Below are 19,801 nucleotides of genomic sequence, written 5' to 3'. Positions count from 1 at the left end.
CATGCATATTTTTTAATTAGATTAAAACTAGGGTTTTCTTTAACTACTATTGTGCAGTAAACGATTTCCTTGTTGTACAGCAGAGCAAAATGCTACACAAAATGTATTCATTTGCTACTAAAAAAATTACTGTACGCTACTCAATATTAGCATTTAGTGCGTACAAAAAAAGCTTAGTCTAAATTTTTGTGCTTACTATCGCAACAAAATCGTCGGTCGTCGCTCGAAATGAAATGGCATTGTGCAGTTTATATGTAAATCGTTGTCATGTTGGTGCACACAAACTATTGTGGACGATGTTTAGGCATTCATTTACAAAGGGTTAAAGCATTTATAGGCCTATGGCCTCTATTATAATTTTAGATTTTAATAAACAGTTTTCGTAAATCTGTTGTAACGGTGGGATTGATGAAAATTCTGACATATATCTGTCTAATAATACCATGGAGGAAGAAATAATACTAAGCTTCACACTGTCAATTTGCCAATACATTACACATTATTTTTTCTAAAAATGATGGTTAAAATAATCGAACCCATGTTGTATCTCCTTTTTACCGATATTAAGGGGCTCTTTGCTGCAGTTGCGTCGCTGATAGTTGTCATCGGCAATCTGAGTCTACCAGGTAAAAGACCGCAAGATTAAAATAATGTAGCGCCACTCATTTTACTCTAAATCACGGGCAATTTATACGTCAAAACGTACACCGCTATAACTATAAGCACATAATGGCGCGATGTATCATAAGTTTGCGATGAACTTTTACTTTGCGACCACTAACATGTCATCGCAAGATTGTCATCGCTAAATAAAACTTTGCGACGAGTATATTCATCGTTAAGTTATAGTGAAATCGTCGGCTAAAAATCCATCGCTAAGTTGCGATGGATTTTAGATTTAGCGATCGATTTCGGCGTTTGCGATGAACAAAACGCGTTAGTGAAATCGACCCCCGGTCCTTAATTCCCAGAACCACCACAGCTCACAATTTTTTTTTTATTATAGAGCAATAATAAACTGCTCCATGAAACCCATGATTGATTGCGTTTCTGCAATCCTCACTAAACTTTGAATTTAGAAAATACACAAAATCAGATCATTGTCTCACTCTTGTTGATGATGCATCTTCATCAAAGTTTCCAATCCTACTTTTTTGTATTTGTACTTTGTCTTTTTTTTTAATCAAAGAGATAAGACTAAGAGATTATAATAAACTGCTCCATGAAACCCATGATTGATTGTGTTTCTGCAATCCTCACTAAACTTTGAATTTTGAAAATACACAAAATCAGATCAGTGTCTCACTCCTGTTGATGCATCTTCATCAAAGTTTCCAATCCTACTTTTTGTATTTGTACTTTGTCTTTTTTTTTAATCGAAGAGATAAGACTAAGAGATTAAAATAAATTTACCAGATCCTAGTTAAGGTTGCACATTGTCTCCAGCTACGTCTCCAATCCATTGTGAGTGTTGCTTTGCTAAATACACAAATCGCTCCACTGTTCCGATCCAGTCGACTGTCACAAAACTGCCTGGGAAAAAACATAATTTTCACACAAAAAAATGGTATACGGCACACAGGACAGGCATCCTGACCTACTCACTGAGGAGTACAACCGGAAAATCTGTTGTTATGGTACCTGTCTAAATGCATTAATTATTGTGCGTTGCTGAACGCCAGTGTCAATATTGATTTATTTTTGAGAGTTTTCTTTCATGTCAAAAAGTTTATCTAGATTTGTGAACAATACAAAAAAATAACATAGGGAAAAATTCTGTCTTTAAATGATATAATAGCTAGGTGATTGCAAAGCGCCAATGCAAACAGAACAATATTTGCCCCACTTTTGCAGTCACTTTAGACACGCCCCTTATTTGATGCTCACCTCTATGGACAATGAGGGCGCTATGTTAAAATAATGGTCTTTGATTTCTGATCATTAATTTCTGTTAGGTGACTTGACGACATTTTCAGCGGTGACAAGTTTTCAATAATTATTTGGTTCACAACTATATTTTGAATATTTTTTGCATTATGTTTATCAACAATTTTGCATCAGGGATAATGAATAGTAATGGTTTGCACCGGATACGTTACCAGACCAGCCTTATAAGCCACGCACACATCACTTTGATCATCAGTCATAAAACGTCGACGATTAACTGCTTAAAAAATAATAAAAAATGTGTCAAACAAAGATAATATACGATTGTTTGGACCAAAACCATTTCACTCAGTTCTTCTGCCATACGTTACCCATTTTTATTGTCACACACGCACTAAGAACTGGGTCGCCATGAAGACTGCAGCCGTTTCCTGCAAGAAAAACTCATATCATGAAAGATTAGAACACACAAAATAATTCAAGTAAAACCATTTTTCACTTCAGCTTTTCTTGGTCCCGATACTTTGTTGTTTTTTCTTCTCACGGGGCACACCATTGTGATGGAGAACATATGAACAAGGAAACAGTTACCTGTAGGTAGGAAGACACAAAAATTGTGGGTTATTATTGTCTGTGAGAATTTTTTTGTTATTGCTGTGGGAAAAAAATTGGTTAGGCTGCGGATAAAAGTGGTTAAAAAATCCTGTGGATAGACCAAAATATTGGTTATTAGAACTCTGTTGGTACCTGACCTTACCCATCATGACCTTTATACTTCACCTTATACTTGACCTTATACTTGACCTTTCTGCAACCAATGACCTTTGTTGTTGTGTGTTTACTCCTTGGAATCATCTCTCATCAAGTCAGATCATCGTCAGTGAAGATTGCCTTGGGCACATGGCTTGAAGCTGTAGTGGAGAAAAAACATCCTAGCCAACACTAAAACTTAATAATATTTAGGCCTTGCTATATACTTACTTTCCCAATGATAGTTACCTCGGACGACCATGGCATAGATGACAGTTTCTTTTCATCATCAGTGGCGAAGACATTAAAGGGGACGTCAAAATACTCTCCCCATGGAATGGCTTTGTAGTATCTTCTAAAAACACGTTGCCGCAGCGCTCGATTTACATGATCTATTTTCGTTCCGACATGGAGGAAGAAAATTCCTCCATGGTTCTAAAAACCCTACTTATTTCTGAAAAGCCTATTCATTATAATGTTATGCCTTAGGTTCAGTTATTTATTATTTCCAGACGAGGGAGCGCCAAAATATGTCTAAGAGCAAGAGCTAAAATATTTCAATGTATTGGTATCTTGTGACGGATTCATTCACGGAGGTTTTTCTAGTTTTCTTCGCCCCTGCAGTTTTATGTGCCCACCCCACGTTTGTAGCATGGAGGTAGAAATATTTCTACCCCCACGTTTGTAGTATGAAAATACAATTAACTTTTTACAGCATAAAGTTTCCTGGGGGGGGGGGGGGGGGGTGATGGTCAAACTAATTATTGTTTGAGCAAAAGCTCAACATAATCTTGTTTATGTTACATTAATTGGTCTTCCTTAAAAAAAAACGTTTTGAACAATGTGTACTCCAATGGGATTAATCTTTACGATAAACTTGTTACAGTTATGAGAGTCAACACAATAATGTTGTCTAGCAAAAATCACTCGAATAATGTCAGTATCTTGTATGTAAAAACAATACAGAGATTTTCTCGCAGTTTCAACCTTATTTTTTCATGTCTCTCCAAACTTTATTTAATTTTAAAACAAGGGTATGCTTAAGCCGGATAAATTTTTACAGTCTACCTTTTACAGTTGCAAGGCTTTGTAAAGCCATGAAATAAAGTTACGTTTTTATTATGTTTCTTTCAAGCAGCCTTGACTATTGATGTTCGTGCGTCCCCTACTAAATACAAATAAACAAATAAAGAGAACAAGAGAAAAACGTTTGGTTTTTAGGCCCTAATTTTACAGTAACACCTAAAAAATAGTTTAGTGTTGTTTGAAAATTATGACAACTTATACATCAAAACTGCAGCTCCAACAACCCAAGCAAATTGTCCAATATTGATTTGGGACATTGAGTCCCCTTAGCACCACATGGCTGCGACCATTGTGCCATGACAGAAACCATTTTAGACCAGCCGGAAAAGGGGACGTCAATTTCGTAAAACAGAAAACTAGTTGACAACATCAACAAATACTCGTAGAAAACCCTGTGCATGAGAAGGGAGGTAAAAAACCTGCTAGCATTGGGACGGAATTGGGTTAGGTCTTCGCTTACCGTGGTTGTCTTAATATCTTTACCTTTGACGACATTTCTTCATAGATCCATAGACAAAACACACACCACAAAAGTCTATTGTTTCTAAAATTAATTGTCTCTCAAGTTCAATGTTTCTGTTCATAACACATTTCTTGATAACTTGTCCACAGACTTTCTTTACCTGGAGTACATCCTTCCTTCACGTCTTAGATCCACAGACAAAAACACACAACACTGAAGATACTTCAGCAGGCCCGTCCTTCACTCCAACAGTTGACTTGTCTCGTTAAAATTAGTTCAGTATCCATTTCCAAGTCTGCAAGATTTCAATGTAATTTCGTGGAGCTCGCAAACCAACGAGTGCTCAACACCAGAGCGGATCCATCTTTAAAAGTCTATCCTGCGTTTCTCCGTCAGTGCCCGCTCGGTGGAGCTCAAGCCGGTTGCATTCTCAACAACAAAATTACTCACAACTTTCTCTTGCGATGGCTGTCAGACGTTAGCCAATAAAGTTTAGGTCAACAAATAATGAAATTGTCCACAAGTTCATCTGAAGTACCGAGGTCCAAATCCAGTAGAGAGAAGTGGAGTCACATCGTGGCCGGTTCGTTGTCGCGTGCATAACTAAAAAGTAACTTGCAGTTCATACAGCGTCAGTGGCTTTTTGGTCGAGCTTTCCTCTTGAAAGGAGACTCCAAAACAATGCGTTTTTTCCTCTAACTGTGCAGCTTAAGAAACTCTTTTTATTCCACAAAATGGTTGTTTTCTCTAAAGGGGCAGAAATGGGGTCAACCATTCTTTGTCTTCGTTGGTCCCTGGAGTTGAATTCGTGCACGAGCCACGAGTTAATCCTGTCTGAATAGTCCTTTGTAACGTTGTGGAATGCCCAAATGTGTGCCCTTTAAAAAATATGCAATTGTGACTTGAATTGAACCGCGCTTTTTCGAAGCTCCACCAACAACAGGTTATCGTCTGCTCATTTTGACGTAACCTGGAATGTAAGCCACGCCTACTTCACTAATGAACATATAGTGAAGCAACTGCGCGTGCGTGCAGCAACGTCGGCGATTGGCTGGGGACGAGACCTCACTTTTTAGTGGTCTCGTAATATAGCGCCCTCAATCGTGTCTTTTTCTGCCAGTCATTTCACGAACTAGTTGCAGTGATGAATTAATCACACTGGGTGAAAACTTAACTTGGGAATGGACTTTTGACTCAAGAAGTTAAGAACATCAATGATTTCGAATAATCTTTATATGAAGTATATACTTTTTGGTAATTACTACACAAGTTAATTACTATAAAAAGTTGGTAATTAAGAGCACTGAGAGCTGTTAACCAACATGTTGGTAATAATTATTACAAAACACAACATTAATATTTTTCTTATGAAGAATTGGAGAAAGAGGTATTATTTTGACCGTGGATTATAACAACACAGTTTGGAAATGACACCCGTGTACTTTTTTTGTGATTATTTAGCGTCTGTATAGAGCTTTTTATTACGTAAAATCATCACTACTTTCCACAAATCAAGAAGACAGAAACGGGTTTAGGTAGCGATGGTGCCGGTCGACCAACCGGTAGGGGGCGCCAGCACAACTTAACGGTCGACCACCGCACCGTGCTGCCCCCCCCCCCCCCCGCCTCCCCCAACCCAGTGCTCCACAGTTGTGCTAGCGCCCCCTACCGACTTTGAGAAAGACTTTAGGCATGAAGCCTTTGAAGTCTTTCTAAAGCATCTGAAAACACACAACTATATGCAACAAGGGTGCTTTCTTTCATTATTTTCTTGCAACTTTGATGACCCATTGAGCCAAAAATGTTCATGTTTTGTTTTTTGTTGTTTTATAAACAAAATGTTGGGGTACACAAGTCAGAATACTGGGTCCAATTTCATAAACCTGATTAGGCAGAAAGTACTGCTTAACAATTTTTCTTTGCTTACTGGGGCAAACGTGTAAACTTAATGTAACTTGGCTGGTAACCTATAAATTATTTTTGTTTTATTGGAAAGGCTATTAGACATGCTTTTGTTCAGTGATTTCATACATAACTGTGTTTCCTTGATTATTTTGAAACCTCTTGAGGCAATAATGCAAATCCAATACATTTAATAAAACAAATTCACAGACGTAAGATGGACACTTCGAAATATGGAACCCTTTTTCCTAAATTGTTTTTATAGTTTTCCCCTCATTTTCCTTATTGCATTTTAAAGTGAACGCGGTTCTTTACCATTCTCTTTAAAGACACTGGACACTAATGGTAATTGTCAAAAAACAGTCTTCTCACATGGTGTATCTCAACATATGCATAAAATAACAAACCTGTGAAAATTTTAACTCAATTGGTCGTTTAAGTTGCAAGATAATAATGAAAGAAGAAACATCCTTGTCACACGAAGTTGTGTGCTTTCAGATGCTTTATTTTGAGACCTCAAATTCTAATTCTGAGGTCCCAAAATCAAATTCGTGGAAAATTACTTCTCATCTCAAAAACTACATACTTTAGAGGGAGCTGTTTCTCACAATGTTTTATACTATCAACAACTCCCCCATTACTCGATACCAAGTAAGGTTTTATGCCAATAATTATTTTGAGTAATTACCAATAGTGTCCACTGCTTTTAAGCAATACTTTTCTGTGCTTGCAATTTTTTTATGCTTACAGGCTTCATAAAATTGGGTCTAGGTTTTTGACAACAACAAAATAAGTATACACTGCCTTTAGTTAGATAAAACAATCTTAAAATAATAGAATTCATAGACAAAATAGTGTATCGCTGTTTCTTTTATTTGCAATATCAATATTTCACTGACAGGTCATTTTACAAAGTTAAGCCAGTCAGAAATACTTGCACCATTTGAATGAAAACAGTAATAAAATAATAATGATGGTTGCTATGTCCTGCTGATGGAGTGGCAGTTATCATTACTGGGGTCGATTTTACAAAGAGTTAGGACTAGTCCTAACTGGTCGTAGGAGATATTAAAAACTAAAGGCTAGTCCTAAGTGAGTGACCAGAAGAGGGGCCTATTTCCCTCGGCCTTCGGCTTCGGGAAATAGGTCCATCTTCTGGTCACTCAAAGTCCCTCGGGGGAATAGACGTATACTAGTTACCTCATTGCCAGTCAATAGGTGTATACTAATAACTGCTAGTTCAAGTTAGGATGAGCAAGGTAGAACTGGCAACTCGACCTAACTCGAGAAAAGACTAGGGCTTAACTCTTTGTGAAATTATACAGGATTGGTAGAGCTGACAACAAAATCGCAGACAGCGTTCATGTTTTGTGTGATCAACCATAACAACAAAACTGTGAATAAATTTTGGCTTATACTGTGATGGTGTGAGTCGGGAGAAAATAATGAAAACCCATGTCAGTTTTCAGCATGTAATTTTGGATGAAACAACTGAAATAAGGTCTTGCAATTTTGTAGATTTTCAGATACAGTTTTCACAAATATGACTTTATTTCAGACGGAAATATTTCGCAGAAAAAATGGATCCAGTACGATCTTCATAATCACTTACATGTAGCTTTACAAAATTAAACAATGTCACACTATTCTTACCGATCCAATCTAATACCTATGAAGTAAGATAACTTACTACAAAGGAAATAAAACTGTCTCAAAACAAGGTCGATTCTTTGCTTGTTTTCTGCTAAAACACATTTGCAATTACTATTTTTTTATGTTCAAAATGCCAGAAGTACACATACAAAGTATACCCTGTTTAGAATTAGGATATCCTAGTTTATCATTCAAACCTAAACAGTACTGCGAGAAGCCTTTAACTTTTACAGCCATTTCGGACACCCAATTAATCCCAGACCCCAGCCACTATCTAATTCCAATTAATCCATTTGTCAATCCAGCTTTTTATTTCAGATTAGTAAGAAGGAGGATTTAGCTGCTCAAATGAAATATCACTATTAACCCCAGACCCCACCAACTACAACTACCTAATCCCAATTAGTCCATAGAAGGGTTGCAAAACGTGTCACTGACTGCCATCTTTGATGTAAAACTTTGAATGGGAAAAGTGCACACGTGTGCATGCTGTGCGTGACTCTCAGCCAATGGTAGCTCTTCACGCGCGCACAATTCATCACAGATGGCGACCGATGGCATCTATTGCAATCCATTCATTGGTCAATCCAGCTTTTTATTTCAGATTTAGTTAGAAGGAGGATCTAGCTGCTCAAATGAACTATCACTATTAGTACTATCTTCACCGGATGGTCGTGTCTTTAGGAGGCTTTCGTCGCTGTCTTCTTGGCTAATACTTCCGTCTCATATCCTGGGTCTAGCACACCGGCGAATAGCTCTCTGATCTCAAAGCCGCCTGTCTCAGGTACGTAGAAGTCCTTCTGTTTGGACAGTGGTGCCATGAAGTGGATGGATCCTCCGTCGTATAGCTCGATGAATGGGTAGGCACAAAGATCATTATCCTGGTACAAACATCCAAGAAAAGAAGAAATGCTTTTTTACTTATTTTTAGGTATGTTGCTTTGAGAAAATAAAGCTGGACTTGAATTTCATTTTTGAACATGTTGAAAGGGCAACACCATTTTCATTTTGCAAAGGGCACTTCCATTGGAAAATCTTAAAGTCAATGGGAAACTTTTGAGGTGCACCAAGGCCAGGGGCCAGGGGCAATGGAGGGCGTGGCCTCCGAGGCATGCATGTTATGCCAGGCCTGTTATGTACTTTAAAGTTTATGTTGGACAAGAGTAGACTTGTTATTATTCCATTGCTCAAAAAAGGCAAAAGAAATAGCTGCTAAGCAGAAATGAGCAAGATGGTACATGTGACACGGTAATTTGGCTGGTAACCTGAATCTGGTAAGCATAATGTTGAAGTGCTTAGCTACTTTTTGTGCCTCAGAGGCAGCGCTATGAAGTTGGGCCCAGATTAGTGAAAGTCTCAAGATCAATGGAGAAAAAGAAATCGAATCACCCTATTTACTGTTGAATGCTGATACAACAACAGATAATTCATTTTTAAAACGAAAATTGAATGAGCCGGGTGTAAAATTAAATGAATTTTCATTGAAATTGGCTGGGAAAACCCACAATAAATTTGGATGTTGTATACAAAAAGCTACATTTTCACTCTGAATGTATTTAGGGCCACTGATTTTCCGCGATCGCGGAAAACGGACGGAATTCGCGGAATCCGCCCTTTGAAACGGAAAACGGGATTTCAGAAAATTTGATTTTTTTTTTTTTTTTTTTTTTTCTTGACGCCAAAACTATTGAAATTGCATTCTTTATTAAGATTCTTTTTGTTAAACTAAAAAGGCATCAGAAATCAGACCATTAAAAAGTACGAGATCGTAACCGTGGATCATTCTGTTCTACTTCACACCATCCTCAATGTTTACACACATGATGTACACACGTTGTTAACATGGTTAAGCGAAGGGCATTATTCGCGGCACGTTTTAAACATTTTTTGTTCACCCAAATTGCATTTTCTCCCTCTCTTTTACCAACAATAATACACAAACTAGCTTACCTATGATCTATAAGAACACATACAATGTTTTTTCATCTCGGAAAGGTCTAAAATAAAACCGTAAACTGTCAACATTCTGTTGCCAAAGCGAAAACAAAATGGCTGACATTTTGTTTGTGGATGGAGAATGGTCACGTCCATAGACTTGTTCCCAAGTCTTTGATCATGCTGAAACAGCGCCCTCTTGTGGATACACTCCTGTCATTAGCCTACAATGTGGCTGATGCAGAGAATCAACTGCAGTTTTAGACTTGGAATCAAGTCTATCACATCATGTGCATTGATACTGCAGTCACAGGGCAACCTTTTTAGAACAGCAGTATACAAAATAATCCACAATTATAAAAAAAAGTATTTTTTTAAAATTTGTCAGTTCAAATGAACATTTTACGAAGTCAACAGTGCAACTTATCTCAAATTGATTTTTATAAGTGTGTCCCTGGGTATTAAACAACCTTTTATCTAATTAAAAAAACATGAAACGGAATTTTTTGTGCCTGAAACGGAATTCATGTTTTTGCCAAACGGAATTTGCACTTTTCTGAAACGGAAAATCAGTGGCCCTATGTATTTATATAACAAATTGTCTATTCTTTATCGGAGTGATTTTATAGTTTGGATCTCAAGTTGTTTTATTTGAGCTGGTCAGTCTACAGTGCGTTGATCATAACCCTTTTTGTTGAAACGCTGGTGACCGACAGAAAGGGTTAAAGAATCATTGCAAATTTGTCAGCTGGCACAATCATAGCTCTCAAGTCTACATACCACCCTCTATGGTCTGATGGCATAAAGCTGTTGAGCAGAAAATTCTGCTAAGCAAATTTTTGCACTAAGCAAGAAATGACCAGGGGTACCAGTCACAGCAATGGCAGCTGTATGGTATTCTGGCTGGTCACCTAGTTTTACTAAGCAAAGTTGTTCACAAATATGACTCAAAAGTGCATGGTTTTCCTTTTTACTAACACAGTGGGCCATTTTGTTAAGTCAAACATTTGACTCCACAAATTGGCCCATCGTGTTCATTCACGGCGCATAAGGAAAACCATGCAATCTTGAGGCACATTTGTAGGGATTATTATATTCTATCTTTAAAACATCTTTCTAACCATATGTGACCCGCTCTGTGAAAATGAGTCAGATGTAGGCAATTTCAGGAATTGAGTTATATGCATGGCTAGAAAGAACACATCAGCAGCAGTAATTTGGTATGTGTCTAAGCTTTGGGGTGTATCGCGTTGCTGATTTACTCTCGTTTGAAATTAGCCACTACACCATTTTTTGTGAAAAACGAATTACAAGTAAAATGATATTTTAAACTACCATTTTTGTGTGCAAAAGGATACAAATTAGACATAAGTATGATCACAAAATTGTTGTGTTCATAGCTTTGTTGCCTAAAAGTAAGTATTCTAAAAGGTTAACCATGCAACTAAAGATCTTAAAAAAAAAAAAATCTGACTCATTTTCACAGAGTGGGTCACAATAGCATTTTATAACAAGCCGTTTCAAACGCTTTTCATAGACCATTTGCCCAATCCAAGGCAACATGTCCCTTTAATGTTGCCACAGGTTTGTCACAAATGCGCAAGTGGAACACGGAAAAATATAGCACTTCTGCAGCCCATATATCCATCGAGGCCAAAAGCCTAATTGGATCAAGGGAAGCAGATGCTTTATATTTTCAGTAACTCCAGGAAAAAAAAGGTTATAATGGCGACGGACATCATTGGTTTTTAAAATTTTGTTGGTGGAGTGGATTTTCTGGACCCACGCTGAGCTCAATGAGAGTACAAAGAACATATTGCCTAATTTTGGCAAGATCCGGCTTCTAACAAAATTGTAGGTGCATAAACGAGCAAAAGGTTTTAAATAGGAATTGCACATGATGACCCTACATATGGGATTTGTTGAGATAATAGCGGAACAAACCTTGTAGTTCTACTTCTAGGTGTTGTTTGTGTTCGTTTGCAAGACACGGCATATTCATCTATCTATCATGTCAGTCTCATAGTTGAACTGCCAGACACTGTTGGACAGTAGGAAACACTACAACAACCTGTCAATCATGCCTGTCAAAAAAGAATAATCCAAGAGAGGTTTGACCTCATCAATCATCATGTAATAACAAAATTCCTAAAAGTCTTAATTTGAGTCTTACTTATGTTTTCGCTGTTCAGACAACTCGTCCGTCGGACAATTTGACTGTTCGGACAACTCGACGGTTGAGACAGCTCGACCATTTGGACAACTCGACGGACAGTTTTTCAACTGCCACTGCCAGACAACTCGACTTAGGACAAAGACAAGTCAACAGATGGCCATGACTGGGGTCTCAGCACGGGGCGCAAAGCGCCGGGAAGGGTGGGGGTGGGAGGGGGGGGGGGGAGTTGCGGGTTAGGGTTAGGATTTACAGGAAAAATGTGTAAATGTGTACTGAGGTTGACCGTTTAACCTCTTGTCCGAATTGTCCGAATGGTTGAGCTGTCTCAACCATCGAATTGTCTGAAAATGGATGAGTTGTCTGACATCCATGTTTTTATGTCATAAAGCTGCAGTGTGGGTGGTCTGTGATTGTGAAAAGAACTGGTGATTTATATTTGAGTTATTTTATTCCGATCCAGTCGACAGTCACAAACCGCAAAAATGCCTGTAAACAAAATAACATTTTCACACAAAAATGTGTACTTGCACACAGGACAGGCACCCTGACTTACTCACTGAAGAGTACAACTGGCAAATCTGTTGTTATGGTGCCTGTCTAAATGCAATTAATTATGCGTTGCTGATCGGCAGTGTCAAACAAAGTTGATTTATTTTTGAGTTTTCTTTCATGTCAAAAAGTTTATCTAGATTTGTGAAGAATACACAAATTTAATAAAGGGACAACCTCTATCTTAAAATAATAATTAGCTGTTCTACCTCCATGGTGACAGGCAATAAATAGCGCCAATGCAAACAGATAAACAATTTCCCAACTTTTGCAGTAACTTTAGACACGCCCCCTTATTTGACGCTCACCTCATATGGACAATGAGGGCGCTATGTTAAAATAATGGTCTTTTTTGACATAAAACTTGTTTTTTATTTCGGACAATTGGTACGCTGTTAAAATAACGGTCTTTAATAATATTTTGATCATTAATATCTGTTAGATGACTGACGACATTTTCATTGGTGACAAGTTTTCAAAAAATTTGTTTCAATAACTATATTTTGAATACTTTTTGCATGTCGTTATCAAATTGTTTGCATCGGGGACAATGAATAATAATGGTTTTCAAGGGTTACGTTACCAGATCAGCCTCAATTGCTACGCACACACCAATATGAGCATCCGTCATCAAACTTCGACGATCATCTGCTTAAAAAAAAAAATCACACAAAAAAATCACCATTTCACCTCAGCTCACTCGATCTTTGTCATACCATGGAGCCATGGTCATACGTTACCCATTTTTATTGTCACACACGCACCTGGGTCGCCATGAAGAAAAACTGCAGCCGTCCTGCAAGACAAACTCACAACAATAAAGATTAGAACACACAAAATAATTCAAATCAATTTGACCCAGTTTGTCTTACCAAGGCACCTCCGATTACTAGGAAACAGTCAATCTGTAGGAAGGAAGATAACAAATAGTGTGTATTATTGTCTGTGGGAGGAGAATTTTGTTAACATGATTGCTGTGAATAAAATTTGGTTAGGCTGCGGATAAAAGTGGTTAAAATCCTGTGGACGGAAGAATTTTTTTGTTAGAGTGTTGGTTTGACCTTACCACCATGACCTTTATACTTGACCTTATACTTGACCTTTCTGCAACCAATGACCTTTGTTGTTGTGTGTTTACTCCTTCTGGAATCATGTCTCATCAAGTCAGATCATCGTCAGTGAAGATTGCCTAAACAGGAACATGGCTTGAATCTGTAGTGGAGAAAAAAAATCCTAGCCTAGACTAAAACTTAATCTCTAGGCCTTGCTATATACTTACTTTCCCAATGATAATTACCTCAGATGGCCATCATGGCATGGAGTTGCTTTTCACCATCAGTGCAGTGGCGAGGAAGACATCAAAAGACGTTGAACACACTAGAACTCTGTAGTATCTTCTCATTTTGTATACCTTGCCGCGCGCTGCGCTCAATATTTTGTTTTGTTTTACATTTTCTTGTTATTTTATGAAAATCCTATTCGTTCTGATTTCTAGGTTCAATCAATTAATGGACATTTCTAGAAAGGGGTGGGGTCAAATAAATTATTGTATGAGCAAGAGCTCAACTTAATGAATCTCGTTTGTTACATTCATGGGTTTTCTTTATAAAAAAACACGTTTTAAACAGTGTGTAATTCAGTGGGACTAATCTTTACGGTATACTTTTTACAGTTATGAGGGTCATTCTATAAGCAAGAACTCAAAAATTGTTCAGTATCTTGTTTGCTGAACAATAATGAGATTTACTCGTAGTTTCACCTTATTATGTCATGTCTCTCCAGCTTTATTAGAATTTAGCTGGATCAGTTTTTACATTTTCCTCTTACATTTGCAAGGCTTTGTAAAGCCCTGAAATAAAGTTACGTTTTTATATGATTTCTTTTTCAAGTAACCTTTAATAGTTGAAGGTATTGGAATGTTCGTGAGTGGTGGCCAGGCAATAATAAACGTTTTGTTTTGAGACCCTAAACAATTTTGTTAATTTTACAGAAATACCTAAAAAATAGTTTAGTGTTGTTTGAAATTCATGACAACTAAAAGCAGCTCCAACAACCCAAGCAAATGTCCAATATTGATTTGGGACATTGAGTCCCGAGAAAGCACCACATGGCTGCGACCATTGTGCCATAACAAGAACCATTTAGACCAGCCTAGGGAAAGGGGACGTCAATTTCGTAAAACAGAAAACTAGTTGACAACATCAACAAAATACTCGTAGAAAACCCTGTACATGAGAAGGGAGGTAAAAAACCTGCTAGCATTGGGAGGGAATTGGGTTAGGTCTTCGCTTACCGTGGTTGCCTTAATCTTTACCTTTCGACGACATTTCTTCATGGATCCATAGACAAAACACACACCACATAAGTTCATTGTCTCTCAAGTTCAATGTTTCTGTTCATAACACATTTCTTGACAACTTGTCCACAGACTTTCTTTACCTTGAGTACATCCTTCCTTCACGTCTTAGATCCACAGACAAAAACACCAAACACACAAGTTCATTGAAGATACTTCAGCAGGCCCGTCCTTCACTCCAACAGTTGACTTGTCTTGTGAAAATTAGTTCAGTTCAAAGTCATTTCATGTCCAATTCTGCAAGATTCCAAGGTAATTTCATGGAGCTCGTAAACCAACGAGTGCTCAACACCAGAGCGGGTCCATCTTTAAAAAGTCTATCCTGTGTTTCTCCGTCAGTGCCCGCTCGCTGGAGCTCAAGCCGGTTACACGCTCAACATCAAAATTACTCACAACTTTCTCTTGCAATGGCTGTCAGCGTTAGCCAATAAAGTTTAGGTCAAAAAATAATGAAATTGTCCATAAGTTCTTTTGAAACATGAGGTCCAAATCCGGCAGTGGAGAGAAGTGGAGTCACATCATGTCCGGTCCGTGGTCGCGTGAAACTAAAAAGCAACTTGCAGTTCATACAGTGTCAGTGGCTTTTTGGTGGCTTTCCTCTTGAACGAGACTCCAAAACAATGCGTTTTTTTCCTCTAACTGTGCAGCTTAAGAAACTCTTTTTGTTCTACAAAAAGCTAATTGCCTCCCAAGGGACGGAAATGGGGTCAGCCATTCTTTGTCTTCGTTGGTCCCTGGAATTGAATTCGTGCACGAGTTAATCCTGTTAGAATAGTCCTTTGTTGGAATGCCCAAATGTGTGCCATTTAAAAAATTATGCAATTGTGACTTGAATTGAACCGCGCTTTTTCGAAGCTCCACCCAACAACCGGTGATCGTCTGCTCATTTTGATGTACCTGGAATGTAGTGAAGCAACTGCGCGTGCGTGGATGCAGTGACTACAGCAACGTCGGTGATTGGCTGGGAGCAGGACCTCAACTTTTTTAGTGGTCTCACAATATAGCGCCCTCAATCGCGTCTTATTCTGCCAGTCATTATCTAACCAGCTGCAGTGATAAATTAATCACACTGGGCCAAAATTGTACTTGGGAATGGAATTTTGATTCAAAGTTAAGAACATCAATGATTTCCCAAAATCTTTATAATTATGGGTTGTTTACTTTTTGGTAATTACTACACAAGTTAATTACTATAAACAGTTGGCAAAGAAGAGCACTGGAGAGCTGTAAATAATAATAATCAGAAAAAGAAAAAAAGTATGGTACTCTAGTAGAAAGAGGTATTATATTTCGCCACTCTCCTAAATTGTCTTTGGAATTCCAATTATTCAGCATCTGAATAGAGCTTTTTATTACGTAAAATCATCAACCTACTTTCCACAAATCAAGAAGACACTAGGAGCTAGTGCATTGGGTTTAGGTAGCGACGGTGCCAATCAACCGGTAGGGGGCGCCAGCACGACTTAACGGTGAACCATACGGCTCTGTGCTACTCCAACCCCCCCCCCCCCCCCCCCCCCCCCCCACTTCCCATCACAGTGCTCCACCGTTAATTCGTGCTAGCGCCCCCTACAGGTCGACCGGTACTGTAACGATAGTGCCGATCGACCGGTAGGAGGCGCCAGCACGACTTAACGGTGGTGGTTCACCGCGCCGAGCTACCCCCCCCCCGGCCCGCCCGAGCTCCACCGTTAAGTCGTGCTAGCGCCCTCTACCGATCGTCGCGACGGTCGATCGGCTGCATTGCAGTAGTAGTATTCTTCTTTGAAATTGGACTCAGGTCTTTGACAAGGAACTTGACATTATCACACCATGATCACACACACACAAATCGACTTTGAGAAAGACTTCATGCATGAAGCCTTTGAAGTCTTTCTCAAGCATCTGAAAACACACAATTATATGCAACAAGGGTGCTTTCTTTCATTATTTTCGAGCAACTTTGATGACCCACTGAGCCAAAATGTTAATGTTTTGGTGTTTTTTTTAAATAAAACGTTGGGATACACAAGCGAGATTACTGGGTCAAGTTTCATAAATCTGTTACGCAGAAAGTAGTGCTTGAGAAATGTTCTTTGCTTACTGAGGCAACGATGTAAACTTAATGTAACTTGGCTGGTTACCTACTGCTGTTAAGCAATACTTTTCTGTGATTAGCAATTTTCGTATGCTTACAGACTTCTTGATATTAGGCCCAGGTTTTTTACAATAATCTTAAAATAAAAAGAATTCTTAGACAAAATAGGGTATCGCCGTTCTTTTATTTGCAATATCAATATTTCACTGACGGATACGTCATTTTACAAAGTTAAGACAGTCAGAAATACTTTCACCATTTTAATGAAAACAGTAATAAAATAATAATGATGGTTGCTATGTCCTGCTAATGGAGTGGCAGTTATCTTTTATGGGGGTAAATTTCACACAGAGTTAGACTAAAGGCTAGTCCTAAGTTAGGATGAGTAAGTTAAGAATAGCAACTAGACCTAACTCGAAAAAAGACTAGTCTTAAACACTTTGTGAAATCCACCCCTGTTGTCCTAGCATAGCAATTAACATTTCTGAGGTAAATCAATAAATCTGCAAACAAAGTATCACAACAGCTCACTCAATAAATAAACAAATAAATAAATAAACAAACAGTTCAAAATAATATTAATAAAGAAAAATAAACGCAAGCATTAATTAATGGATAATTTAAAATTTTGACAGAAACTAGTTCCCCTAATTTAATGTTATTGTAATACTTTTTAGAATGTTTATATAACATTTTAAGTAACAGTTCAAATCAATGCAATACAAGTAATAATGCAAGACAGTAACCTGGCTGGGCCAAACTTCATTAAGCATGTAAGCGCACAAAATTTTACTAAGCAAAGAAAACTCTTGATTAGCAAAAATACGTAACCAGCCAAAATAACGTACATCCACCTTTGTTGTGACTGGAAACCCAGTCAATGCTTGCTAAGCAAAGGAATATGCCAAGCATAGTTTTCTACTACACAGCTTTATGAAATTTTGGCCCAGATCTCTATCACAGGCAGTGAACATCTCTGTCTAGTTTCTCGTGTGCATAACCAATAAGGAGTGTTAGATCTCATTACACCAAAATGGGACCAGACTATTCAGCCCTACCAGCCTCAATTTGGTTGCACTGGAGTGAATAGGAAAAAAAAACCACAAGAATGGCTGCCTGATGGTAAAGGTCTTGACAACTCCTACAATACTGAAGCAGAATAATGGCCAACAATATCATCAATACAATGAGCTACAGTCACGTACATAAGACACTGACTGTTGGACCAACACTTACACGGAACATCTACAAACTCAACAGATGGCTCTCTTAATTTGACAAAGATTAAAAAACTTTTGGATGAACAAAGAACAAAATTGACTTAAGCAGTATCTGAACCAATTACCTCCGGATATTATGCCGGTGCTCTGTTAACCCATGAGCACTCCAGCCTTAATGTTGATGGTATTTGACTATTAAGTTTAACTAGAAGGGGAGGCGGGGGGGGGGGGGGGGGGGGGGGGAGACTGATGGGATGAGGGGTACATTGTATTATGTAACATTTCACACTTAGTTTGCTCCTGAGCTTGTTAAAGACCCCTTGCATATTGAGCAACGCTGCTGATATGCTGAGGTCACACCCATGTTTTTTACGCATTAAGAGCAGCTGTCACTCTGTCTTATATTGCCTCAGTGAGGGCGCTCTTTAAGAGTGTGACATCATAATATGCAAAGAGTCTATTCAAACAGTGCTGGTCATTTCAGTTGAGTTATCAGAGCCTATGACCTCAAAACACTACATGAAAACCATGCATGGCTATGCAATATTTAACTTGAAAGTAGAATAAGAAAAGTGTCCCCATGCGGCAAGAACATAAGAAATATCATTTACTCCAGAGAAAAGCCAACAATGGAGAAAAGAAACATCGAACACCAAACTGACTACAATCGTTTTTCAATTTCCAAAAGTAATCAATACAAGAATTATTGCAACTAGTATAAAAAGAATCCAACTGGTTATCGCTACATGAAGTACAACGTAATATTATACATGCGTATTACACACATTTTAAACTGAACTTTCACTGATCAAGACATTCGTAGCATACATTTAAATGTTAATGTAAATCTATGTTTAGTTATAATATTAAAGAATTTTATATTTTAATAATCCATAAATCTTTTGATATACACTTCACCCGATCCCTGATACATTTCTCTTAACTTTAATAATGTAGATTTATCTGCCAATTCTATCCTCTTTGAATCATTTAAAACAAAACATGTCGTTGTTTTTCGTCTAGTAAATTGTAAATAGGTTGGACAAGAAATAGATTTCTAGTTCAACAGTAAAAATGTTTCATAGAGCTGCTTAGGCACAATAAGTAGCTTAGTACAACAAAGTCTAACAGACTGAGGATACCAACCAAAATACCCTGTCACATAAACATCTTGAGACTCACTGGTATCCTGCTCATTTTTGCTTAGCAGCAACCTGTTATGCTATTTCTGCTAGCAGCTCTATAAACTTGGTCCCTGATTAAGTGACCTATAAATACTCCGACAAGTAGTTTCAGGAATTAGGAAATTGCAATGCACAGCAAGACTTCACACTGTGTTTTATAGCCTAGAAACCCAACACAAGGAAATCATCTGATCTGCCAAAATGTTGTACAACTGATTTTTTTCTTAGGTCTTCAAACATTTCCCCCGAAATAGGCAAAGTCTTCACTAAAAAGGCAATAAAACTGTCTCAAAACAAGGTTGATTTGATGCTTGTTTTCTTTTAAAACACATTTACTAACTATTTCACTAGTTCAAAATGCCAGAAGTACACATACAAAGTATACCCTGTTTAGAATGTTGACATCCTAGTTTATCCTTCAAACCTAAACAGTATTGTGAGAAGTCTTTAATGTTACATCCATTACAGACACCCTATTAATCCCAGACCCCACCCACTATCTTATCCCCATTAGCCCAGACCCAACCCACTACCTAATCCCCAGTAATCCATTGGTCAATCCA

The 19,801-nt window shown here is 38.0% G+C and overlaps 1 protein-coding gene and 1 long non-coding RNA gene across 4 annotated transcripts in view; both read right to left on the bottom strand.

Moving 5' to 3' along the window:
* Positions 1–1,561, bottom strand: part of LOC117306614 — a 68,299-nt gene extending 66,738 nt beyond the window's left edge. For both annotated transcript variants that reach the window (XM_033791103.1, XM_033791107.1), the window contains exon 1: positions 1,414–1,561. The gene's annotated coding sequence lies outside the window, so the exon portion shown is untranslated. The remainder of the gene's footprint in view (positions 1–1,413) is intronic.
* A 5,681-nt stretch (positions 1,562–7,242) lies between these two features.
* On the bottom strand, positions 7,243–15,549 carry LOC117306768. 2 transcript variants are annotated; one of them, XR_004520991.1, is made up of 3 exons: positions 12,985–15,549; positions 11,621–11,760; positions 7,243–8,622 (listed from the first exon to the last, which is right to left on the bottom strand). It is a non-coding gene; the product is annotated as an uncharacterized LOC117306768 (long non-coding RNA). The 2 variants fall into 2 exon arrangements; XR_004520992.1 differs by lacking the exon at positions 12,985–15,549 and adding an exon at positions 12,611–12,966.
* Positions 15,550–19,801: the final 4,252 nt, after the last annotated feature.

This window comes from Asterias rubens, chromosome 2, assembly GCF_902459465.1.
Source record: "Asterias rubens chromosome 2, eAstRub1.3, whole genome shotgun sequence".
NCBI classification, from domain to species: domain Eukaryota; kingdom Metazoa; phylum Echinodermata; class Asteroidea; order Forcipulatida; family Asteriidae; genus Asterias; species Asterias rubens.
Note: the sequence above shows the minus strand (reverse complement) of the source record. Positions and strands in the feature narration are given on the sequence as shown.